Source organism: Hylobates moloch, unplaced genomic scaffold (assembly GCF_009828535.3).
Source record: "Hylobates moloch isolate HMO894 unplaced genomic scaffold, HMol_V3 SCAFFOLD_20, whole genome shotgun sequence".
NCBI lineage: Eukaryota > Metazoa > Chordata > Mammalia > Primates > Hylobatidae > Hylobates > Hylobates moloch.
Window position 1 is genome coordinate 4,336,441 of NW_026652295.1, and position 26,964 is coordinate 4,363,404.

Sequence of the window (26,964 nt, forward strand, 5' to 3'; positions counted from 1 at the left end):
CTCAATGTGAGAAGATACTCGTAATTATAACCAACAATGAATCATTGTACAGAATATGTAGAGTATGCTAAAGAATAAGAAAGAAAAAAATGAAACGTACAGAAGGCTTAAACAGGCATATCTGTGAAAAGGAAATATGAATGGCCAAGATATCTACAAAGACATACTCAACCTCAGTGTTAATCAGGGAACTGCAAATTAGAATGACAATAAAATAGATTTTCAAAAACAGAAGCCCAACAAAATCAAGCATTGCCAAAAGTTGAGAACCACAGACATTCTCATACATTCCTGGCAGGAGTTGGCTCAACCATATTAGAAATTGTCATTACTTCATGCACCAGATACTATGAACTGGTTTGCTCAACTTTTATTCCACGTTCTCCTAGGGTGCCTTCCTATATTTCAAAGGGCAGAAAACTAAAAACCCCATTTGCAAGACACTCTTATAGCTAGGGGTTCCATATACAATTAAAGTTTGACCCATCCAGTGCTCTCAGTGAGACCTGAACTGAGTTAAGTGAAGAGAGAGAGGCAAGGCTGAGAGTATTTGTTTCACTGGCAGGGATTAAAATGGTGGCTTCCCAATTTTAGAAGGTGATTTCAGAGCTGTGTTTGGTTCTGGAGCCAGCAGGTCTGACAGTGGCTTCTTGATTTAGCTGAAGTGACCCCTAATTGTGCCCAAGGCATTGTGGCTTTGGAGTCAGATTGTATTGGCAGCTTTCCAATTCAAAACATAGCTTCCCATTGAAGGGAAAAGTGGCAGCTTTCTTGGTGGCTCAGTGTGGCTTTGGTGTGGCCTTGGGAATAATCACTAGAAGTTCATTGTTGAGTCTATTTCTTTAACCCTCCCAACAATTCTGTAAACGATCAATCATCTATCATAAATCCCTTTCCGCTTTAATGAATGAGGGTGCATTCTGCTGTTTGTTCTCTACCTGAATCAATACACCAGCAAAGTTGTATTTGTACATACTATGCAGCCCAACAATTGTTTTCCTAGGTATAGACCCTAAAGAAACTCTTGCAATTCCTCAGGGATCTAGAACTAGAAATACCATTTGACCCAGCAATCCCATTACTGGGTATATACCCAAAGGATTATAAATCATGCTACTATAAAGACACATGCACACATATGTTTATTGCAGCACTATTCACAATAGCAAAGACTTGGAACCAACCCAAATGTCCAACAATGATAGACTGGATTAAGAAAATGTAGCACATATACACCATGGAATACTATGCAGCCATAAAAAATGATGAGTTCATGTCCTTTGTAGGGACATGGATGAAGCTGGAAACCATCATTCTCAGCAAACTATCGCAAGGACAAAAAGCCAAACACCGTATGTTCTCACTCATAGGTGGGAATTGAACAATGAGAACACATGGACACAGGAAGGGGAACATCACACACCGGGGCCTGTTGTGGGGTGGGGGGAAGGGGGAGGGATAGCATTAGGAGATATACCTAATGTTAAATGACGAGTTAATGGGTGCAGCACACCAACATGGCACATGTATACATATGTAACTAACCTGCACGTTGTGCACATGTACCCTAAAACTTAAAGTATAATAATAATAAAAAAGAAACTCTTGGATATGTAAACCACAAATACATACAAGGATACTTATTGCAGCACTGTTTGTAACGAAAAACTGGAGACAACCCAATATCTGTCAAGAGTAGCATAGATAAGTAAGTGATGATATAATCAAGAGAATACTATGAAAATGAATAACTTACAGTTTTACATATCAGTGTGGATACTTTGCAAAAATAATGTTGAGTGAAAATAACTCACGACAGGCTATACACAGTATGATTTTATCTATATAAGTTTAAAACTAAACAATATATTATTTGGAGACATACACATATATATGTACCATATATATATATATATATTTGAAGGTACATAGGTATATATATATATTTGGAGATACATTGGTATATATAAATAAATGTAAAGAAAATACAGGAAGCAGTCGACACAGAGTTCAGGAAAATCACTACTTCTGGTAGGAAGAGGCAGGGGTGTTATCAGAAAGGGTTATACAAGAGGCTTCAAGGATACTGGTAGTGTGTTATTCCAAAGCTGTGAATGTGGGCTGGTATTCATTCAAGTTTGCATGTATATCATATACTCTTCTGTATATATGTTATTTGATAATTTTAAATGTTAAAGAAAAAGAATGAGAAGGCAAGAAAAAAATGAAAATGTTAACACAACCAACCACACAATTTCAATTCTGTCCTAAAGACATACCCACACATAAATGAAATGACTAAAGTATGAGGTTATTATTGCAACATTATTTGAAATAACAAGAGATTAGAAATAACATAAATATTTATAAATTTGGAACAATGGTACATTCAACATAGTGAAGTAGGGTACAGTCGTAAAGTATATGAAAAAATTCTATCCACTGATATGGTGTGATCCTCAGTGTGTGTTCAGTAAAAAATTCATGGTGAATAATGAGATTAACAGCCTTTTATTTTAAAAAAGAAAAAATAGATAATATAATGCTATTAAATAATAGTATCATATAATAGTAATATACACATATAAATGGCCTTCATTTATAAAAAGAAACGTTAAAAGAATAAATTAGAAACCAATAAAAATGACTACCTAGTCAACTCTGGACACATGACCTACGAGTTAGCCCTGCTCTGCAAGGAGCAGTTTTTTGTAATAAAAGATAAAAACAAACAAGCAAAAAATGATTACTTACGGGAGAGGGGCAGAATCGAAAAGAAGAGATTAGAGACAAGTTTCTCTAAGTATATGTTTTCATATAGTTTTAATTTTTAAACCATGCAAAGATTTTTACATACTCAAATAATAAACCCAACTGAAAAAAAAAATGAAGCAAATCCTGGAATTGAAAACAAACTAAAGTAAATAAAACTAGTAATATTGTAAATAACCATCCAAAGGAAAGAGCTCCTTCTAGAAACTTTGAAGTTAGTACTTTATGCATGCTTGGTGGCATACTTCTGCAGAGCAATCTTAAATTTCATTTAGCAGTTCTACTGCTAGTAAAAATATTAGTATGTTATTTCGAAGCAGTCTCTATTTCCCTCTCTTTCAGAGACAATTTTATCTCTCAGAGAGACTCCGTCTCAAAAAAAAAAGCAAGCAAGAAAAGAGATCAAGTTATCAATAGTTAGAAAATGACACTGAAAACAGACCTATCTCACATTCCTGTGACAGAACCATCTCACTCTGAATCCATTGTCGGAAGCTTTGCTAGGTTGTTTGGACAACTGAGAGATTCTGAGCTTCCTGGAGACTGTCCCTCTCTCACTAGCAAGAATACACCAAAAAAGATGGCCCGCTGAAGATACGTTTTAAAATGTTCAGAATCAAAGCCCTCACAGGGATTTACCAATGACAGATTCTGAAATTCAATTACTTGCAAGGGTTTAAAAGGTTGAAGAATCTCTTCTTCAATGCAAAATTTCTTCCACACCAAAGAAGTTAAACCCCACCTTTGAAGGGCCTCAACTTTAAGAATCATAATAATCAGTGATTCTGGGCTTAATCAGTCTTTGTTGAGTAATTGGATTTCTTTTTTTTTTTTTTTTTTTTTTTAAGAGTCTCAAGCTCAAGTGGCCAAGGCAAGATGGGTCAAAGTCAGAGTGGTGGTCATGGTCCTGGAGGTGGCAAGAAGAATGACAAGGACAAGAAAAAGAAATACGAACCTCCTGTACCAACTAGAGTGGGGAAAAAGAAGAAGAAAACAAAAGGACCAGATGTTGCCAGCAAACTGCCACTGGTGACACCTCACACTCAGTGCTGGTTAAAAGTACTGAAGTTAGAGAGAATTAAAGACTATCTTCTCATGGAGGAATTCATTAGAAATCAGGAACAAATGAAACCATTAGAAGAAAAGCAAGAGGAGGAAAGATCAAAGGCGGATGATCTGAGGGGAACTCCGATGTCAGTAGGAACCTTGGAAGAGATCATCCATGACAATCATGTCATCGTGTCTACATCTGTGGGCTCAGAACCTAGGTCAGCATTCTTTCATTTGTAGATAAGGATCTGCTGGAAACTGGCTGCTCGGTCCTGCTCAACCACAAGGTACATGCCATGAGAGGGGTGCTGATGGATGACATGGATCCCCTGGTCACAGTGATGAAGGTAGAAAAGGTCCCCCAGGAGACCTATGCCAATACTGGGAGGTTGGACAATCAAATTCAGGAAATTAAGGAATCTGTGGAGCTTCCTCTCACCCATGCTGAATATTATGAAGAGATGGGTATAAAGCCTCCTCAGGGGGTCATTCTCTATGGTCCACCTGGCACAGTTAAAACCTTGTTAGCCAAAGCGGTAGCAAACCAAACCTCAGCCACTTTCTCGAGAGTGGTTGGCTCTGAACTTATTCAGTAGTACCTAGGTGATGGGCCCAAACTCGTACGGGAATTGTTTCAAGTTGCTGAAGAACATGCACCATCCATCGTGTTTATTGATGAAATTGACGCTATTGGGACAAAAAGATATGACTCAAATTCCGGTGGTGAGAGAGAAATTCAGTGAACAATGTTGGAACTGTTGAACCAGTTGGATGGATTTGATTCTAGGGGAGATGTGAAAGATATCATGGCCACAAACCGAATAGAAACTTTGGACCTAGCACTTACCAGACCAGGCCGCATTGGCAGGAAGATCGAGTTCCCCCTGCCTGATGAAAAGACTAAGAAGTGCATCTTTCAGATTCACACAAGCAGGATGACGCTGGCAGATGGTGTAACCCTGGATGACTTGATCACGGCTAAAGATGACCTCTCTGGTGCTGACATCAAGGCAATCTGTACAGAAGCTGGCCTGATGGCCTTAAGAGAACGTAGAATGAAAGTAACAAACGAAGACTTCAAAAAATCTAAAGAAAGTGTTCTTTATAAGAAACAGGAAGGCACCCCTGAAGGGCTGTCTCTCTAGTGAACCACAGCTGCCATCAGGAAAATGGTTGGGAGATTTCTCAATCCCTGAAAGGGATGAGCTTGGGAGATTTGCCCAGAGGAATCCCTGTTCCCAGTGATTTTTATTAGAAAAACATCCTGTGTCTTTTGGAGTACAATGTGTAAGTGCCCATTGGGTGGCCTTCATCTGTTGGTCACTGTGCAGCAGTCTGCTTCCCAATAAAGTGTGCTCTTTCATGCACACACAAAAAAGAATCTCACTCTGTTGCCCAGGCTGGAGTGCAGTGGCACAATCTTGGCTCACTGCAATCTCTGCCTCCCAGGTTCAAGCAATTCTCGTGCCTCAGCCTCCAGAGTAGCTGGTATTACAGATGTGTGCCACCACATCTAGCTAATTTTTGTATTTTTAGCAGAGATGGGGTTTTGCCATGTTGGCCAGGCTGGTCTCAGACTCCTAACCTCAAGTGATCCACCCGCTTCAGCCTCCCAAAGTGCTGGGATTACAGATGTAAGCCACCGCACCAGCCAGACTTCTTAAAAATAATATTTTCTGGCCGGGCACGGTGGCTCATGCCTGTAATCCCAGCACTTTGGGAGGCCGAGGCGGGCGGATCACGAGGTCAGGAGATCGAGACCATCCTGGCTAACAGTGAAACCCCGTCTCTACTAAAAATACAAAAAATTAGCCGGGCGAGGTGGCGGGCGCCTGTAGCCCCAGCTACTCAGGAGGCGGAGCTTGCAGTGAGCTGAGATCGCGCCACTGCACTCCAGCCTGGGCAACAGCGAGACTCTGTCTCAAAAAAAAATAAAAAATAAAAAATAATAATATTTTCTGTATAAAGCAAGAGTAAGAAGGTGGTCAGGAGACTTATCAGATTGAAATGATCTCCATGAAGTCCCAGGAAGGGAAAGGAGACTTCTCACTTCCCACTCAGCTCTCAGGCCCGTGAAAACCACCCATCCACATCATACATACTGCAAGGCGATCCTGAATTCCAAAGTCCTGACTGCTTCTCACCTTTTATCCTCCCCAGGAACTGTAGTTAATAACATTCACTCTGTATTAGTCCATTTTCACACTGCTATAAAGAATTGCCCAAGACTGGATAATTTATAAAGAAAAGAGATTTAAATTCCACATGTCTTGGGAAGCCAACTTCCTTGGGAAGGAAACTTACAGTCATGGCAAAAGAGGGAGCAGCCTCATCTTACATGGCGGTAGGCGAGAGAGACGGTGTGAGAGCACGAGAAAAACTACCAGGAGGTGGGAGATGTGGCCGGAAAGGAACAACAGAAGTTCACCTGACAACTCACAGGGAGGGAAGAGCTTCTAGGAGGAGGAGGTGGGTGGGTGGCCAGTGGGGTGTGATATGGTTAGGCTTTGTGTCCCTATCCAAATCTCATTTTTTCTTTTTTCTTTTCTTTTTTTTGAGATGGAGTCTCATGCTGTTACCTAAGCTGGAGTGCACTGGTGCGATCTCTGCCCACTGCAACCTCTGCCTCCCAGGTTCAAGAGATTCTCCTGCCTCAGCCTCCAAAGTAGCTAGGATTACAGGCACCTGCCACCACACCCAGCTAATTTTGTATTTTCTATACAGATCGGGTTTTGCCATGTTGGCCAGGCTGGTCTTGAACTCCTGACCTCAGGTGACGCATTTCACAAGGCCCTCCTCTCCCTTAAAAAACTTACTCATTTTACACCTTCAACTCTCTCCCTCATACAGATGATTCTGTTTTATCAGCTTACCCCTCACTTCACTCTTGAGTCCCAGACTCAAATTTCCAACTACCTGCTGGAAATCTGCACTTCATTGGCCCATGGGTGTTTTAAACTCCAACTGTTCAAAACTGAAAGCAAGACAACCCCCTGAAAACCTACTTCTTCTGCACTTTCCACTCTTCTGTTCCTTCATAGGAGAAAATATCCACATGAAGTACAGCACATATTCTCATCTCTGAGTGTACCATCCTCCCTGCACCCCTGCACTCAACTCGAAATTTCCATTCTCCTTAGCTGTTTTCTAGTGCCCATGCTACTGATTCTGAACTCAGGGGATTAGCTGCAAACACAAGTTCCAAGGCCCCATCTGCAGGTTTGAAAACCACTGCTCTTGACACAACATTTTCTAGGTGAAATCAGACCAAGGGAATGCTTGTACCACATCAGACAGTCCCCTGTTAAAACTGTTTTCACGGGGCCGTGATTTGTTGTGATACCCTCGGCTGCTTGAAGGCTGCTACAAAAAGGCATATGATTAAAATTGCTGTTGTACTCATGCCAGAGGCGTAGCTAAGCATGTTAACATTACATCACAGAGGGGGCCTTTTATGAGGCGGGGTCCCTGACTGATGACCAAACAACCAGAGGAGGGTCAGGCGAGAGGCCCAGTGGAGGGTAACACACATGGAGTTCAGTGACCCCCTTGTTCCTTGAGGAGAGAGGACCTATTTCTACCTAAGGACATTCCCGGAAGTCAATGGGTTTCAAACAATATCCTGAAGAGACTCATCTCAGGGAACTAAGCAGGTAGGAATGGAAAGGAGGAAATGGGAGGGCAGAGGAAGTCAATCTGGGACCCTCATCCCAGCTTCAACCAAAAGCTTCACTCTCATGTGCCTGATGGATGGAGCTGCAATGTTTTTGAACAAGAGATTCCATTTGAACAAAGAGCTCTGGGTTCTGTAACTTTAAGAGTTTGGGTTTGGTGTTTTTTGTTTGTTTGTTTGTTTGTTTTTCCATTTGTTTGGTTTTTGCCACATCAGAATTTATAGAGAATTTAAGAGTTTTAAAACTACAATTAGGCCGGGTGTGGTGCCTCCGGCCTGTAATCCCAGCACTTTGGGAGGCCGAGGGGGGCTGAGGTCAGGAGTTCGACACCAGCGTGGCCAACATGGTAAAACCCCGTCTCCACTAAAAAAAATTACCAAAATTAGCCAGGTGTGGTGGTGTGCGCCTGTAATTCCAGCTACTCTGGAGGCTGAGGCACAAGGATCGCTTGAATCCTGGAGGCAGAGGCTGCAGTGAGTCGAGATGGCACCACCGCACTCCAGCCTGGGTGACAGTGAGACACTGTCTTAAAATAAATAAATAAAATAAAACTACAAATATAGAGGAGCAGAGAGTAGCAAAGCAGATTGAGGACAGACTTCAGAACGCCTTGAACTCTAATCTAAGGCATTCAGATTTTCACCTCAGGCCAGTGGGGACTCGCCAAAAGCTTCTGTGGAAGGAACAGAATGGTGAAAGCAAGGCTGAACAGAGACTAACTTGGTTACAGTGTTCAGGATGGAGACCAGAGTTGGAAGATGAAACAGAGGCACCGACTGCCAGGTGTTTTCTATAATAAGGGCCTTAATCGGGTTTTTTTAAGAAAAAGATGCATTCCATGAAGTCAAATATCCAAGAAAGAGGTATACATTGCATAGAATACTTTATTTGATCCTTTTCCACATTCCCCAGGGGTGTATTCCTGTCACCATTGGAGATGAGGAGATAAGGCCCTGAGACTCAAGTCATTTGTCCAAGATTACACAGTGAGCAAATGACTAAACTGTAATTCAGTGCCAAGTCTGTTATTTGTTTTTTGTTTCTTGGAGACAGAGTCTCGCTCTGTCGCCAGGCTGGAGTACAGTGGCATACAATCTCGGCTCACTGCAACCTCTGTCTCCTGGGTTCAAGCTATTCTCATGCCTCAGCCTCCCAAGTAGCTGGGACTACAGGCATGCGCCGCCACGCTAATTTTTTGCATTTTTAACAGAGACTGGGTTTCACCATGTTGGCCAGGATGGTCTTGATGGCTTGACCTCGTGATCCACCCTCCTCGGCCTCCCAAAGTGCTGGGATTACAGGCGTGAGCCATGGCGCCTGGCTGTCTGTTAAACTTTTTACTGTATTGTATGACCTCCAGCCATCCAAATCCCTTACCTGGGCATTCAAGACCTTAAAAAATCAGACTTCTAAAATGTGTGCATTTTATCATATGCAAATAATACCTAATTTAAAAGTTAAGCCGATCCTCAAAACACTTGTTATTTTCTGTTTTTTTTATAGTTGCCATCCTAGTGGGTGTGAGGTAACATCTTATGAAACCTCACTTGTTTTTAACTTTTTTGTTCATTAAGGTATTTAAGACTATAAATTTGCCTTTAAGTACTGCTTTAGATGTATACGAATTCAATCTTGTAGTATTTTATTCAGTTCTATTTATTTTTTTAGTCCAAATGTTATTTAATAGTATGCTATCCAGTTTCTAAATAAGCAAGACTTTATTTTAGCCATCTTTTTAAAAATATTAATTCTGTCATGGCATTGTAGTTGGAAAACATCGTCAGAATGAGATTGACTCTTTGGAATTTACTGAAGTTTCCTTTATGGCCTAATATATGATCTATTATTGCAAATGTTTTAGGTATAATCAAAAATAATGTTTTCTGTTTATGTTGTGTACACATATATATATGAGACAGAATCTTGCTGTGTCACCCAGGCACAATCTTGACTCACTGCAACCTCCACCTCCAGGGTTCAAGCAATTCTCATGCCTCAGCCTCCCAAGTACCTGGGACTACAGGTCCGCGCCACCATGCCTGACTAATTTTTGTATTTTTAGTAAATATGGGTTTTCACCATGTTGTCCAGGCTTATTTCAGACTCCTGGTCTCAAGTGATCTGCCCGCCTTGTCCTCCCAAAGTACTGGGGATTACGGCTGTGAGCCACCATACCCAGCCATATATTTTTAATTGTATTTGTGCCCATTCATATCCGTGAATGAACATTTCCAACTGCAACTGTTAATTTTTGTATTTTTTCTATGTATCTGATATAGTTCAAGATTGTATTGTTAGGTGTTAGGTGTTATAGGTTTATGATTATTATTTTGATTTTATACTGTACCTTAAACATTTTTAAACTGTGAAATATAATTCAAATGAAGAAAGTTTATAAATCTTATATGCATATTTAAAGCAATACTTATAGACACCCATATAACCACCACTAAGGTCAAGAAATAGGCTGGGCACGATGGCTCACACCTGTAATCCCAGCACTTTGGGAGGCCAAGATGGGTGGATCACCTGAGGTCAGGAGTTCAAGACCAGCCCGGCCAACATGGCAAAACCCCATCTCTACTAAAAATACAAAAATTGGTGGGGTGTCGTGGCATGTGCCTGTAGTCCCAGCTGCTTGGAGGCTGAGACAGGAAGAATCGCTTGAACCCAGGAGGCAGAGGTTGCAGTGAGCCAAGATCACACCACTGCACTCCAGCCTGGGTGACAGAGTGGGACCCTGTCTTAAAAAATAATAATAATAAATAAAATAAAATATTGTTAATTTTTTTAATTAACAGTTTTAAAAATAAACCCACCTTTCTAACCTTTTCTGGCACTAATCCACCTTCTCCACCAACCCTTCCATATACCTCATGCTTCTTAGGGATAAGGCTGTTTGTCACTATGCACTAATTCTGCTATTCATTGCACTCAGTCATTTTGTTTGTGTGTGTGTATGTTTGTTTGAGACAGGGTCTCACTCTATTGCCCAGGCTTCAGTGCAGTGGCGTGATCTTGGCTGACTGCAACGTCTGCCTCCTGGGTTCAAGCAATTCTCCTGCCTCACAGGAGAATTACAGGCACTCACCACCCCACGCCCGGCTAATTTTTGTGTTTTTAGTAGAGACGGGGTTTCACCATGTTGGTCAAGCTGGTCTTGAACTTCTGACCTTGTGATCCGCCTGCCTTGGCTTCCCAAAGTGCTGGGATTACAGGCGTGAGCCACTGCGCCCGGCCGTACCCAATCATTTTTATGGCTTCTCTTACACCTAGTGATGACTCTCATGTGAGAGTCCCTTCCCCCACCTCCCCTGCCAAAAACCTCCCCAGGCTTCAAACTGCAGCTAAGTGGTACCTCTGTAGAGTGTCCTTCACTCTTTCCTCAAGAGGGAACCTCTGCCTCTCTATTCTATGTATCTTTACACCTTTTTTAAAAATTACCCTTAAGCCAGCTTTCATATTCTTCTCATATTGTGGTTATTTTCTTTGTCACCTATTACATATAAACTTCTTGAAGACAGGACAAAGGTCTTAACCTCTGAGTTTCCTTAGCTTGATAGTGAGGCATACGGTAAGTGCTCAACCAATATTTTAAAGAAATGAATAGAATATCTTCTTTAATTCATCTGTGTTTCATTATTCAAGATAGCTAGCATTTTTTCCCCTTAAAACATCTTTGGCCAGGCGCGATGGCTCATGCCTGTAATCTCAGCACTTTGGGAGGCTGAGGTGGGCAGATTGCCTGTCTTCAGGAGTTCAAGACCAGCCTGGCCAACATAGTGAAACCCTGTATCTACTAATAATACAAAAGATTAGCTGGGCATGGTGGCATGCACCTATAATCCCAGCTACTCAGGAGGCCGAGGCAGGAGAATTGCTTGAACCTGGGAGGTGGAGGTTGCAGTGAGCCGAGATCATGCCATTGCACTCCGGCTTGGGCAACAAGAGTGAAATTCCATCTCAAAAAGCAAAACAAAACAAAACAAAACACATCTCTTTATGTTAATTTCTTTTCCATTTTGATTGCTGCTCTGCAGAAAGAGAAAGGATGGAAAGAAGGATGAAATGAAAGAAGGGCGGGAGGGAGGGAGGGAGGAAAGGAAGAAGGAAGGAAGGAAACTACATTTAGATCCCCTTCCCAGACCAATTACATGAGAATTTCTGGAGAAGGAGTCCAGCATCCTTAATTTTCAATCGTGTGCCACCAGGATTGAGAACCACTGCTTTTTTGGTCGCTTTTAATTTGACCAGTTTTATCTCTAAACCTCTAAAACAGGGAGGGAGGGAGGAACCCAATGGCTTTCAGGGCCTCGTTTCACAGGCCCATCCAATCTATTCAGCTACTTCTTCTAACAGGTGCCTCTGCTCCAAGGCTCCTCCAGGTCCCGCAGGCACGCTGTGCTCCCGTCTTTATTCTCTGCTCCTTGCACCTGGATGTTTCCCTTCTCCCCTCCCCTACTCACATTCTAACCATCCTTCCAAGCCATTCCCTCCTCCTCAAAGCTTCCCAGACCACTGCTACCATCCCTTTCTAAATCCCTGTGGTTGAAATGAGCATGATGACCACAGCTAATAACACTGTATTGAATGCTGGAAATTGATGAAGAGTGTAGATTTCAGGTGTTCTCACCACACACACACACACACACACACACACACACACACACACACAAAGGTAACTGTCAGGAGATGGATATGTTAATTTGCTTGACTGTAGTATTCATTTCACTATGGATATATATTGCAAAACACCATGCTGCACCCTTCAAATATATACTATAAAAGAAAAAGAAGTAAGACCTTCGAGTCGGCACAAAATCAACGCAACGGACTTCACCACCAGTCCATGCACTTGTCTCTTTAAGAACACAAATACCCTGAGAACAGGGACCATGGCTAAGATTCTGTGGCCACAACTCTGGCCTCTAACCCTGTGGAGAGATGGTTTGCTAACTGAATGCTTTTTCCAGAGGAGGCCCTTTAACCTAACCCCCTCCTGCCACAGAGTAAATGAAGAAAAAAGAAGGTTAAGTGACTTACGGGATGTCGCACACATTGACCCAAATCCAGCAACCTCAAGGCTCTTCTCTGGTTGCTTATTCACAGCCATCTGTTTTCTTGGTTCTCTCCTCTGATTGCCCCTCAGGAGCGACAGAAGGCCCTTTACCCTCACCTTTCTCTCTTAGTCTTATGAACTGTGTCTTTCTCAGTGATAGGTCACTCAGCTGCTGTATTTGGTGGCAGAGTCCAGAGAACAGCACAGAACCGCAGCCCTCAGGGCAATTCAGATGCTGGGGTTTTCTTCTGAAAGTCCTTCTCTGAAGAGTCATTCCTTGTGAGGGAGGGGGTGGGGGACATTTCTGGACTTATTGCTGACATACACACCAAAGGCTGAGCTTGTCTTCCGGGTTAAACAGAGGAACTATGGCTCTAAATTGGCCAGGAAGAGGCTTCAGCTGAGGCTACAGGAGGGCAGCCCACCAAGCAAGTATAAAAGAAAAAAGCAGGCTGGGCACAGTGGCTCATGCCTATAATCCCAACAGTTTGGAAGGCTGGGGTGGGCAGTTCACTTGAGGCCCAGAGTTTGGGACCAGGCTGGCCAACATGGCAAGACCCCGTCTCTACAAAAAATACAAAAATTAGTGTGGTGTGGTGGTATGCACCTGTAGATCCAGGAACTTGGGGGGCTGAGGTGGGAGGATAACTTGAGCCCAGAAGGTCGAGGCTGCAGTGAGCCGTAACCACGCCACTGCACTCCAGCCTGGGCGACAGAGCAAGACTGTCTCAAAGAAATAAAAATGAAAGAAAAAGAAAAAATACATAACAGTTAAGCAGAAGCAGAAGCTTCCACCAATTTGGGGGAAAAGCAACCTCTATAAACCAATGTGAAGGCAGGACAGGCAGGAAAGAGCACCTCTTGGGTGGAGAGGCTGACAGCAGCCCTGGAATTCAGGCTAGGAGCACATGTTCGTGAGAGAATTAGAATTCTGCACTCCAGCAATAATCCCAAGTCATTGGCAGATGTTAAAGTGATTTCCATCCCCAGGAGGTGCAGAGACACCAGGAATTCCCCCTGGATTTCTTCCTGGGCAAGGCTGTTGCCCAGGTCCCCAACTGAAGGTAGAAAGGGTGACAGTGGCCAGGGGAGTGAGAAAGACAGCAGGGGCTGGGCCCACACAGGTGGCCGCTGTTCCCATCTGCAGCAGTTAAGGCTTTGATTAGCAGCCCACAGCAGCCATGGCTGGGGAGGGCCACCTCCCACCTGGGCACAAGCCAAGGACACTTGTGACGGAACAGTTGTGGACGGTGGGTACTCTCATGCCATGTCTTTCCACACTGGGATATTCACTATCATGTATACCCCCATTCACACCTGGAACCACTCTGCTATTCTCCAAGCGGAGATTCGGACTGTTAGAATGAGGTAATTTCAGCTTTAAATGGCTCCCATTTGTGAGAAACTGGATGAGAGAGCAAAGCAAAGCATTCACGACTCACGTGCTACAGATGTTCAAGCCAGGAGAACTAGCAGGAAGGGGTTCTTTCCAGCCTTCACTCTGCCGTTTACCAAGTATATACCAAGTATGTGAGCCCGGGCACTGTGGATGTGGCTCACCATTCCTGCATCTGGGGTGGGCAGATCACTTGAGGCCAGGAGTTTGAGACCAGGCTTGCAAACATGGCGATACCCCGTCTCTACAAAAAATACAAAAATTAGGGAGGTGTGGTGGTATGCACCTGTAGATCCAGGAACTTGGGAGGCTGAGGTGGGAGGATCGCTTGAGCCCAGAAGGTCGAGGCTGCAGTGACCCACATGAGGGGGTCCAGCAAAATGACTCTTTGAAAATGGCCCTGACAATTCTCTAGTTACAAACCCTCATTTCACAATCATTAAGTGAGGGCTCCAATCACACAGCCAGTTGGGTCAGAGCAGAGCTGGAACCTGCCTCCCTGGATCTTGTGCTTCTCTGCTCTACCTGGCATCTCCTTCCTCACGCCTGCGATTCCCAGTCATGCTGTCAATAGGAGCGGCGGGAGGAGGATCCCGGAGCCATAGGCTAGAAAGGTCCCCAAGACGCAGGCCGCAGGCTACGTGGGAAAGTTCCAGATGCCAAGAGAAGGCCGCTCTGCTCTTTGTCAGGGCTCCCCATGAAACTGACGAAAAGTCAAATTCCATGGGGGTGACTAAAGACAACTCGACCCTATCTGTATTATTTGAATTTCATACAATCAAGCAGGCATTTCAGTATGACTTAATTAAAAACTGAATACACAGTCTTAAAACTTCTATCATTTAGATTCTTTTTTTTTTTTTTTGGAGACAGAATCTTGCTGTGTTGCCCAGGCTGGAGTGCAGTGACACAATCTCAGCTCACTGCAGCCTCTGCCTCCTGGGTTCAAGAAGTTCTCCTGCCTCAGCCTCCCAAGTAACTGGGATTACAGGCGTGGGCCACCACACCCAGCTAATTTTTGTATTTTTACCATTTTGGCCAGGCTGATCTCAAACTCCAGATCTCCAGTGATCCGCCTGCCTCGGCCTCCCAAAGTGCTGAGATTACAGGTGTGAATCACCACACCTGGCCTAGATTCATTTATTTTGGCTTAACTAATATTTAATAGGTAAATCACAGATATGCCACTGGAGGAGCATTCTCACATAACTCTTTGTGGATAATAATCACAGCTAACATTGAGAGGATGCCGTGTGCCGGGAGTTTTGTAGATGTCATTTCATCTCATGCTTATGGGACGTGTGGCTGTTACCAGCACCTTACAGATGCAAACACAGAGGGTTGGCGAGTTAGGTCCTTTATTCATCCACACAGGGGAGGTTTGGGGCCAGGATCAAACCCACGTGTGTTGGATAGACTGACTCCACAGTCCATGCCCCCGATCCCTGCACCACACTGCCTCTCGGTGGGTATTTACACCTGGCATTAATATGTCCCTCTAACACCATTACTGAAGTCAAATTTTGACAGAGTAAGGAAGGTAAGAGACAACATCAGAGCACCTGGGCTCGAGGCCCAGCTCCACCACTTATTACTTAGGAGAAGTTAACGTTTATGAACTGCAGTGTCTCATCCAAATAAGAATGATTCTAGATTACTGCTCACAGAACTGTTGTGAAGATTAAATCAGAGAACTCATGTACAATGCTCAGTGCAATGCCTGGTATATAATAAGCTCTCAATAGAAGCACATAATCATGGTTCAGGACACCAAAGATCACCTGGGCCTCCATCACAGCACTGCTCCTGGCCAGCCCTGGATTGAAGCAGCATGCTCCCAGCCTGCCAGCTTCTGCAGATGTCAGCTACCCTGAACATTCCCTGCCTTAAAGGCAGCTTCCAGAAAGAGCACATTTGATCCCAAGTTAAATTGTGAGGTAGACGACCAGCTGCCATTCATATGGAGCCCAGTGTGGATGCGTAGATAAGTTAGAGGATGAAGCTCTCCCTTTGGGGTCACACCACAAGCTCCCCAACAAACTTGAGGACTGACTACTGCAGAATCCATGAGTGTTCTGGCTGGTTTAGAGGCCTCAGTTACCCCAGTTGCCTGTATTGACAGCAGCAATCTTGATGCGCCACCTGAGTGAGGGTTCCACTCAGCTGTAAATGACATGAGTTAAAATAGTTTTAAATTTATTTATTTTTTTATTTTTTTTTTTGAGACGGAGTCTCGCTCTGTCCCCCAGGCTGGAGTGTAGTGGCGCAGTCTCGGCTCACTGCAAGCTCCGCCTCCCGGGTTCACGCCATTCTCCTGCCTCAGCCTCTCCGAGTAGCTGAGACTACAGGCACCCGCCACCACGCCCGGCTAATTTTTTGTATTTTTAGTAGAGACGGGGTTTCACTGTGGTCTCGATCTCCTGACCTCGTGATCCGCCCTCCTCGGCCTCCCAAAGTGCTGGGATTACAAGCGTGAGCCACCGCGCCCGGCCAAATAGTTTTAAATTTATATGTGACTTTTTCACTTTGGCTTTTAAGACACAAAAGGAAATGACCTCAGTTGTTTTTTATTTTTCCAAAACAAAGTCCAAAAGGTACAGACTTTCCAGCACCATCTCCAATGGCATGTTTCCATAGACCCTCTGCATAAGCACACCCAACCACTCGCCACTCTGAAAATGCATCGTGCTTTCTCATGCCTCTGTGCCTTCGCTCTCACCCTCCCTACCTTAGAATGAATCACTTCCTTGTCTCCATTGAAGCATTCGGTTACTTCTTCCTGCTTTCAGACCTTTTGTATAAGACATCGGTTATGTCTTCCTACTAGACTGTAGACCACATGAGGACAAGACACACCTCCTTGTCATCTGTGTGTCCACCAGTCTACTAGAAAAGCTGAAAAAAGGAAAGAGGATGGTCCTTAAGCTGTAATGCAGACACATTTTCATGCCTGCAAATGACAGCCTTCCAGCCTCATGATAAATATCGGGCCACTTGGCTTACTTACTCTTGCATGTATTGTAATACGTCATTATAAATTGCAGGTAACCAAGATATCGACATACATTGTGGTAAAGAAGAGCAAGTGTGACAACTTTAAACATTGCTTTTTATTCCTTATCATTTTAAACGTGTTGCTACTTTTGATGCACTGCTTACTGATATTTATTGCTTCCTCTGCACAAGCACAAAATGCTGGCTCACTCTCAAATTCAATGTAGACCTGGGGAAAGTCATTAAATGCCACGAGCCTTGGGTTTTTTCCCATGTACTGTAGTAAATTCCTCTCGTTGGGATTGTAACTGCAGGTGGTAATCAGAGAACACAGAGCCCCCGGAAGAATTTTATGGCATTTCAGGCAGGCCACAGGCCACAGGCCAGCCTGGGGAAATACCAGCAAGAAAAACTGGCAATACGAGGGCCCAACCCGAAAGTTATTCCTGAAGAGAAACAATGGTGAGAACTTGCAGGAATCAAATTAGTTCTGATGTAGTCGGCGGAATTCTTAGCGAGGCCCCTTTTATTTAAAAATAATGATTATACCAGCCGGGCGCAGTGGCTCACACCTGTAATCCCAGCACTCTGGGAGGCCAAGGAGGGCGGATCACAAGGTCGAGATCGAGACCATCCTGGTTAACACGGTGAAACCCCATCTCTACTAAAAATACAAAAAATTAGCCGGGCGTGGTGGCGGGCGCCTGTAGTCCCAGCTACTCGAGAAGCTGAGGCAGGAGAATGGCGTGAACCCAGGAGGCGGAGCTTGCAGTGAGCCGAGACCGTGCCACTGCACTCCAGCCTGGGCGACAGAGCTAGACTCTGCCTCAAAAAAAAAAAATGATTTTACCAATATGTAGTCAGAAATTGTTCAACATAAGCTTTCTGGTATTCCACAGTCATAATACTCTAGCTGTTCAGACAATGCCTTCTCTCTCGCAAGCTCTCCTCTTTTCTCATTCTCTTTAAATCTCCGCCTATCTGGCTTCCCTAAATTAATTTTTTGTAGCCAGAGCCTCCATTTTATTGCAGTGGTTCCTTTTGTGTCTCCTATTGCTTTCTTTAGTAACTTTTAATGACCTGAGACATCACTGGCTTCCTTTCATTTTCCACTTCCTCCAAGTCAATTGATAGCACATCCTACACTCTGTGTTTACAAGTATCACAGAAGGCAGCAACAATTTTTTTTTTTCTCCTCATCTTCACTAAGGGATGCCTGAATTCTTGACAGGGCCAGATAGAACGTAAAAGTGGATTTCTACATTGCTAAGAACTAACAGCCAAGTCGAGATACCACGAGAGCTAGCAACCTGAAGAAGTCATGTGTTCATTCTTCCATTTATTTACCATCTATGGTGTTGGGTGCACAAAAAGCATAGAGCAAGGTGCTTCAGGGTGTTTAGCAAGACAAAGACATTGACAAGGAGCTTTCATTTTGCAAGCCGAAAAAGACAGGAACTCAAATTGATACCATACAGGTAGCATGAAATAGGCACCCGAGAGAGGGACACAGAGCTATGGGAAAATCCAGTGAGGGAAAGATTACATCTCACCCGGAAAGACTTGGTGGAGGTTTAGGTCAGTTCTGGGAATGATGAGTTTGAAGTCATCGGGGCATTCAAGGGAAGCATGAGCAGGCAGTGGGAACCTGGGACCGAAATCAGGAAGAAAACGGAGGGTCCAAAGTCACTTGGAAGAGGTTGTCGTGGCTGGAGTGGTGGGAGGCCCACACCTGAGACTCCAGTACTTTAGGAGGCTGAGGCGGGAGGATCACTTCAGCCAAGGAGTCTGAGAAAGAGGGTATCCTCAGTTCCCTAAGTCCTGTTCCGCCTACTGGGATACTTTCACTCCTGCAGCTTCCAGAGCCTGCTGCGGCTGGGGCTTTCAACTTACCAACAGATGTTCTGCCACAGCTGGCTCATCCAGGATCCACCACAAGGGACTGCTGCTTACGCAAAATTGCATTTCAGTTTTTTTTTAAAAAAAAGAGGGCCAGGCACGGTGGCTAAAGGCCTTTGGGAGGCTGAGGTGAGGGGATCTCTTGAGGCCAGGAGTTCAGCAACAGCCTGGCCAACATTGTGAGGCTCCATCTCTAAAAAAAAAAAATTAAACGTTAGCTGGACACAGTGGCATGTGCCTGTAGTCCCAGACACTCAGGAGGCTTAAGTGGGAGGCAGAAGCATCACTTGAGCTCAGGAGTTTGAGGCTACAGTGAGCTATGATCAGGTCATTGCACTGAAGCTTGGGCAACAGAACAAAGACCCGGACTAAAAAAAAAAAAAAAAATTAATAAAAAGGTTAAAAGGGTGTTTTGTGGTTTTGTTAGGTTTTTGTTTTCTTATTTTTTTACACTGTCTTCACAGACATCACCCTGTTAGATTTTTTTTTTTTTTTTTTTTTTTTTTGCTTTTTCCTTTTTTTGCGACAGGGTCTCACTCTGTCACATAGGCTGAAGTGCTGTGGCTCAGGACGGCTCACAAGAGCCTCAACCCCCTGGGCTCAAGGCATCCTCCTCCCTCAGCCTCCCAAATAGCTGCGACTATAGGCACATGCCACCACACCTGGCTGACTTTTATGTTTTGTAGGGATGGTGTCTCACTATATTGCCCAGGCTGGTCTCCTGGTCTCAAGCAGTCCTCCTGCCTCAGCCTCCCAAAGCGCTAGGATTATAGGTGTGAGCCACTGCACCAGGTCCCAGACGTTCTTTAAATATACCTAAGACATTCGCAATAATAGATTATGTATTAGGCCATAGACCAGGAAATAATTTATTATTTCATTTTTTCTCATTTTCAAGAATGCCCAGTTTTTTGTCGTTGTTGTTGGTGGTGTTTTTTTTCTGTTTTTCATTTGTTTGGTTGGTTTTTGTCGCCCAAGCTGGAATGCAGTGGCGCGATCTCAGCTCACTGCAACCTCTGCCTCCTGGGTTCAAACGATTCTCCCACCTCAGACTCCCAAGTAACTGGGATTACAGCGTGTGCCACAACACCCAGACAATTTTTGTATTATAAGTAGACACAGGGTTTCACCATATTGGCCAAGTTGGTCTCGAACTTCTGACCTCAAGTGATTCACTCACCTCAGCCTTCCAAAGTGCTAGGATTACAGGTGTGAACCACCATGACCGGCCCCCATGGTTTCCTTAATCAGAAGAGTATAAAAAAGTTTTTTTAAATCCATATTCCCACTACCCAGAGGTAATATCATTTATAGTACCGAACTTTTCTATTTGATTAATGCAATTAAGGCAAATTAATATTTGTGTGTTGATTCTACTTTTATTTGCATATTTTTAAAAAACAAAAATTGGATGATGTTGTAATTTTGTTATTTTCTTTTTCACTAAATTATATATCATGGCCTTTTTTGACATATACATCTACATTATCATTTTAGATTCCTGCAGGGTATTCCAGTTTATTGATAGACATTCAGGTTATTTCCACTGGGTTTTCTCCCCCCTTTCCCCCCCAGACAAAGTTTTGCTCTTGTTGCCCAGGCTGGAGTGCAATGTAACAATCTCGGCTCACTGCAACCTCCACCTCCTGGGTTCAAACGATTCTCCTGTCTCAGCCTTCCCGGTAGCTACAGGCATGCACCACCACACCCGGCTAATTTTTTGTATTTTTAGTAGAGACGGGGTTTTGCCATGTTGGCCAGGCTGGTCTTGAACTCCTGACCTCAGGTGATCCACCCACCTCAGCCTCCCAAAGTGCTGTGAGCCACCACACCTGGCTGGTTATTTCCACTTCTAAATTACTTTTAGATAATACTGTGATAATAAACATCTTCGTATGTGTACTCTTGTGCGTGTATCTGGGTGTCTCTCCTTACTACTATCCATTTATAGAAGTAGGATTACTAGGTCGAAAGATGTGGTTAATGGTATTAATACATATTGTCCTTAGATAAATTTAACATCAAGTCATTTAAACTGTGGCCTCACCTTCCCTTCCCTCTAAGTACTTCCCATTCATCATGTGGTACCCCTTTCCCAGCTCTACACCTATCTTGACCCCCATTCCTGCAGGGCCTAAGCTGCCTACTAGCTGCCTGTTAGCTAATCAATAGAATATTCACTTTTTAGAGCTTTTAAAATTATGACTCATTTTCATGAAGATTAAAATGACTTCCAGAGCCAAGGAATGAAGCTATAATGAAGACAACAAAGACAGGAGAACGATTATGGGGGTTGATCCTTGGCTGACAGACTTCAAAGTCGACCATTAGCACCCAAGATGAGTCACTTTGAATTAAAATCAGATACTCTGCCCATCTGTAATGAGAGATCTTCTTGATCTTTAATGAGTACCATCTCTTCATTGAAATAGTCACCAGAATTTGCATTTCCAAGATCTCTTGCCACTTTCCCCAAAATACCTTCTATGGCCATTACACAGAAAAAAACTTATTTTTGCCTCCAAAGAAAACTCAGCTTTAGACCAAATTATCCCAACTGTGTACAACAAAATCACACGCCTTTGGCCTCTGTATTTCTCTCTGTAGTCCATTTCAATGCTTATAGCAAATCAACATTGTGACCTAATAATTATGAAGTCCATTATTTACTGCATTATTAATCACAAACCTCACCAACTAACCTTGCAAAGTGCGTATGTGGGCAAGCCATGGAAGCTAGAAAGAGTTTCCCGGGAAAATCTGGGATCTTATTTCATGTCCTCACATTTCTCTGAAGGAAAAAAACTTGTAAACATTCAGTCAAAACCTTACAAAGTTTGGAGGGAGGAGGAGTGCAAAAAATTCTTACAAATTTCACAAGGCTACAAAGCAAAAGGGGAATGTGGTCTTGAAAAATTCTTAAAACTTAACCAGAATGAACGACGACTGATCTTTCTTTCCAATAGTTTGATGTTTGGGTTAGTGCATTTCCGTTGTGAAATCGGATTTTCTATTATCCACTTACACCTAGTAGGCATGAAATAAATGTTTGTTGAAATGAATTAAATGTAACATGCTCAGGTCAATGTCTTTCATACATTCTTTATAGGGTCTTATATTTGGAAAATAATATTAACAGCCGTTTCCATGAATAGCATTTACTTCATCCATAGAAAATGTAAAGATACTACCAAAGGGAGCCATCCTAAGATGCCTGAAATGAGTTATTAAATTCTAACTTAACCACAACCAATATTACTCATTCATTTTAAATAACTTGTCCAAATCCTAGAAGGAAACAATGATTTGGGGAGCAGAAGTAGATCAAGAAAATTAGTATTAAATGGCAGGAGTAAAGGGATAACATTTGAAATTCTGGCTTCCTGGAGTGATCAGTCAAAACTCTCCTGCTGGAAAATAGTATCTTGAATTGAAAAGCATTCGGATCATGGTAGATTTTTAACCCAATTAAATTTCCTTCTCCCAGGTAGCCTATTTACTAAAGCAGCATGATAGCTGTTAATATTATCATTTAATAAACAGATTTCTAGTAAAAATGAACTCTATTCCAACTATTACCACAGCGTAGAGATTTTTTCTCAAAATGTTAGCTTGGTTTGGGATTGCTGCTTTTCCTTTCCAATTGATTTGCCTCTGCCCAACTGATCTGCCTTTGAGGAGCTAAAAAAATACCAACAAATAGAGTTAGTAACACAGATTAATAAAGTATGCCTTTCATAATATGTCAGTATCTTCTTATTTCTCAGGATAACCATATGCAGGAAGGATAGGGAAACAATAAACTATTATTTTAAATGCCTAACAGCGTTTTTTCAACTAGGAACCATATTCAAACAACCTGATTTTTCACTATGATGCACATTGTCCTCCTCTTATTTCCTTTTTAATTTTTTTTAAAAATTGAATATAGTTTGCTAATCTTCTCTGTATCTTTCCAATTTTAACATGTGTGCTGCCGAAGCAAGCACTTTTTTGGGGGAGGGGAGGGGTGTTGTTTTTCTATTTTTGTTTTTAAGACAGAGTCTTGCACTGTCACCCAGGCTGGAGTGCAGTGGCATGATCTCAGCTCATTGCAACCTCCAATTCCCAGGATTCAAGCGATTCTCATGCCTCAGCCTCCCTAGTAGCTGGGATTACAGGTGTGTGCCACCACGCTTGGATAATTTTTGTATTTTTAGCAGAGACGGTTTCGCCCTGTTGTCCAGGCTGGTATCCACTCCTGACCTCAAGTGATCCACCCACCTCAGCCTCCAAAAGTGCTGGGACTACAGGCATGAGCCACCATGCCTGGCCCAGAACTTCCTAAGAAACACTTACACGTCACTGCTTGCCGTCTCACTCTTCCTTGAGTGAATTCCCTGGAGAGTGAAAAGATTCAAACAGACACAAAATGGCAATACATGCTCTGTCCACTTCACATAAATTTACCTGAATAGTTTCAGACACAGACTTTATCATAATTAAGAATTTTTGGTTTTGGGGGGGGGGGGGGGTTATTTTTTTTTAGATGGAGTCTTGCTCTGTCACCCATGCTGAAGTGCAGTAGCGTGATTTCGGCTCACTGCAAGCTCTGCCTCCCAGATTCACGCCATTCTCCTGCCTCAGCCTCCTGAGTAGCTGGGAGTACAGGCATGTGCCACCACGCCTGGCTAATTTTTGTATTTTTAGTAGAGATGGGGTTTCACCATGTTGGTCAGGCTGGTCTCGAACTCCTGACATTTTGATCCGCCTGCCTCAGCCTCCCAAAGTGTTGGCATTACAGGCATGAGCCACTGCGCCCGGCCAGAGAAATATTTTTTAATAAACAACTTCAGAGGCCAGTCACAGTAGCTTACACCTTTAATCTCAGTACTTTGGGAGGCCAATGGGGGGAGGATCATTTGAGGCCAGTTCAACCAGCCTGGGCAACACAGCAGGATCCCATCTCAACAAAAAAATTAAAAAACACTTTGGGAGGCCAAGGTGGGAGGATGGCTTAAGGTAAAGAGTTCGAGACCAGCCTCAGCTACTTGGCAAGACCCTGTCTCAAGAAAACATAAAGAAAAAATTTTAAAAAACACAAAAACTAATTAAAATATGATCACAGAAATCTTCTGAAAGATAAGAAAATGTTCGTCAAATACCAAGTAAAGATTTTTAAAAAGAGTACGTGCCACAGTGACCAACTCATCCTGGTTAATCTAGAACTGTTAGTTTTAAAACTAAAACTGTTTTAAAGTCCACAGTTCACGGCCAGGCACAGTGGCTCATGCCTGTAATCCCAGCACTTTGGGAGGCCATGGCAGGCAGATGACTTGAGGCCAGGAGTTTGAGACCATCCTGACCAACATGGTGAAACTCCATCTCTACTAAAAATACAAAAATTAGCTGGATGTGCAGGTGCATACCTGTAATCCCAGCTACTCGGGAGGCTGAGGTATGACAATTGCTTGAACCCAGGAGGCAGAGGCTGCAATGAGCCGAGATCATGCCACTGCACTCCAGCCTGGGTGATAGAGTGAGACATTGTCTCAAAAAGTAAATAAAGCCCACAGTCCTGGGAACACCCCACAGACCAAACTGAGGCAACTGATTACCCTAGCATAAGCAATCTTTGAATGAAAATATCAGAATCATCAAGACCACTCCCTTTAATTGAATTGAACAGCCTTTATTGAATGCCTTCTGTGTACAAAGTACAGGCAGCCCTTCATACCCACAGCCCTTCATATCCACATCCATGGATACAATCAATCATGGATCTGAAATATCTGGGGGTAAAACAACAGTAAAAATAATACAACAACAAAAATAATACAAATTTAAAACCCATATAGTATAACAACTATTTACATAGCATTTACATTGCAGTTGATATTATCTAAGAAATTTGGAGATGATTTAGAGTACACAGGAGGATGTAGTTATACGCATTGACTATGCCATTATGTCAGGGACTTGAGCATCTGCGGATTTTGGTATTCCTAGGGTCTTAGAACCAATCCTCAACAGATACCAAAGATGACTGCACTGTGCTGAGCAGGAATCAGTCAGGGTGCAGGCAGGAGACGGACAGTACAGCCAAACTGGGCGATTTGAGGACAGTGTCACAAACAGGCTATTTACAGAGGTGTGCACATAGCTAGGGAAAACAGTGAACAGAGAAGCATCCTGGGCTAGCAAGAGTGGGGACTGCCAGCACCTGAAAAGGCAGAGGAGGCTGTCCAACCTGAACTCACCACAACCCAGCAGGAGGCGGCAAGCCCTCCCCTCCTCCACCCTACAGACTAGCACTGTGCCTCCTACTGGGTGAATCTGACTGCAAGGCGGAGGAAGGGGGCTTGTTGATGGAGTCCTCGCCTGTCAGCACCCCAAGCCACAGAGCAGGGCAGAGTGAGTCCGAAGGCACACAAAGAACACATAAGCCCGGCCCCTGCTCTTGGCAACTTAAAAATCTAAGGGAAACATCAAGGCGTTATTTTAGGCACATACTGAGACAACTCACTAGTGCCAAAAACTGAGTGTTTAGGTCTAACCGGTCCCTGCAGAATTAAATAAAAATCAAGTTATTCATTTCTTATGGCTCCTGATCCGATCTGCTTTTGGTTAGAATGACTGAGCTCTGGAAGCTAAAAGATTTATGTATCCGTGAAATTATTTTAGTCATCCTAAATACCTGTGCTAGTTCGAGTCCTGCATCTGTCCCCTCACTTTTTGTGTGTGTGTGTGAGTCTTGCTCTGTCACCCAGGCTCTGGAGTGCGGTGGCATGATCTTGGCTCACTGCAACCTTGACCTCCTGGGTTCAAATGATTCTCCTGCCTCAGCTTCCCAAGTAGCTGGGACCACAGGCATGTCCCATCACACCCAGCTAATTTTTGTGTTTTTTTTTTTTTTTTTTTAAGTAGAGACCGGGTTTCATTATATGTTGGCCAGGCTCGTCTCAGACCCCTGACCTCATGTAATCCACCCACCTCGGCCTCCTAAAGTGATGGGGTTATAGGTGTGAGCCACCAGGCCCAACCTGTTCCCCCCCTGTATAGTTCCAAATGTGAGGGTGTCTTTCGTGTAGCATCTCAGAGCTTACCTTTTTGGGTTTACCCTGCAGTACTGTGCCGAAGGTCTATACCCTGAAGGAACCTGCTCGTGTCTGGAATTGGCGAGTTCTCGGTCTCACTGACTTCAAAAATGAAGCCGCACACCCTCGCAGTGAGTGTCACACTTCTTAAAGCGGCTTGTCTGGAGTTTGTTCTTTCTGATGCTCCAATGTGTTTGGAGTTTCTTCCTTCTGGTGGGTTCGTGGTCTCGCTGGCTCCAAGAGTGAAGCTACAGACCTTCACGGTGAGTGTCAGCAGCTCTTAAGGCAGGCGTCTGGAGTTGTTCCTTCTTCTCTTTGGGTTCGTGGTCTCACCGGCTTCAGGAGTGAAGCTGCAGACTTTCACGGTGCTACAGCTTACAAAGGCAGTGTGGACCCAAAGAGTAAGCAGCAACAACATTTACTGCGGAGAGCAAAAGAACAAGCTGTGTAAAGGCACCAGAGCCAGTTGCCACTGCCCTCTCGGGCAGCCTGCTTTTATTCTCTTATCTGGCCCCACCCACATCCTGCTGATTGGTCCATTTTACAGAGAGCCGATTGGTCTGTTTTACAGAGAGCTGATTGGTCCATTTTGACAGCGTGCTGATTGGTGCGTTCACAATCCCTGAGCTACACACAAAAGTTCTCCCATCTCCACCAGATTAGCTAGATACAGAGTGTCGATTGGTGCATTCACAAACCCTGAGCTAGACACAGGGTTTGTGTCTAGCTGACTGGTGTGTTTACAAACCTTGAGCTAGGTACAGAGTGCAGATTGGTGTATTTACAATCCCTGGGCTAGACATAAAGGTTCTCCAAGTTCCCACCAGACTCAGGAGCCCAGCTGGCTTCGCCCAGTGGATCTCGCACAGGGGCTGCAGGTGGAGCTGCCTGCCAGTCCCGCGCCTGTGTGCCCGCACTCCTCAGCCCTTGGGTGGTCGATGGGACTGGGCGCCGTGGAGCAGGGGGCGGCGTTTGTGGAGGAGGCTCCAGCCGCGCAGGAGTCCACTGCAGGGGGAGGGGGAGGTTCAGGCATGGTGGGCTGCA

At 43.8% G+C, this 26,964-nt stretch overlaps 1 protein-coding gene and 1 pseudogene across 2 annotated transcripts in view; both read left to right on the top strand.

Moving 5' to 3' along the window:
• The first annotated feature begins 3,648 nt into the window (after positions 1 to 3,648).
• On the top strand, positions 3,649 to 4,967 carry LOC116460183 (26S proteasome regulatory subunit 4-like; annotated as a pseudogene).
• Positions 4,968 to 7,406: 2,439 nt separating this feature from the next.
• CDYL (chromodomain Y like) overlaps positions 7,407 to 26,964 on the top strand; it is a 242,352-nt gene continuing 222,794 nt past the window's right edge. The window contains exon 1 of one of the 2 annotated variants that reach the window (XM_058432201.1): positions 7,407 to 7,475. The gene's annotated coding sequence lies outside the window, so the exon portion shown is untranslated. Of the gene's footprint in view, positions 7,476 to 26,010; positions 26,052 to 26,964 lie in introns of those variants that run through there. The other variant, XM_058432202.1, reaches the window with a different exon arrangement.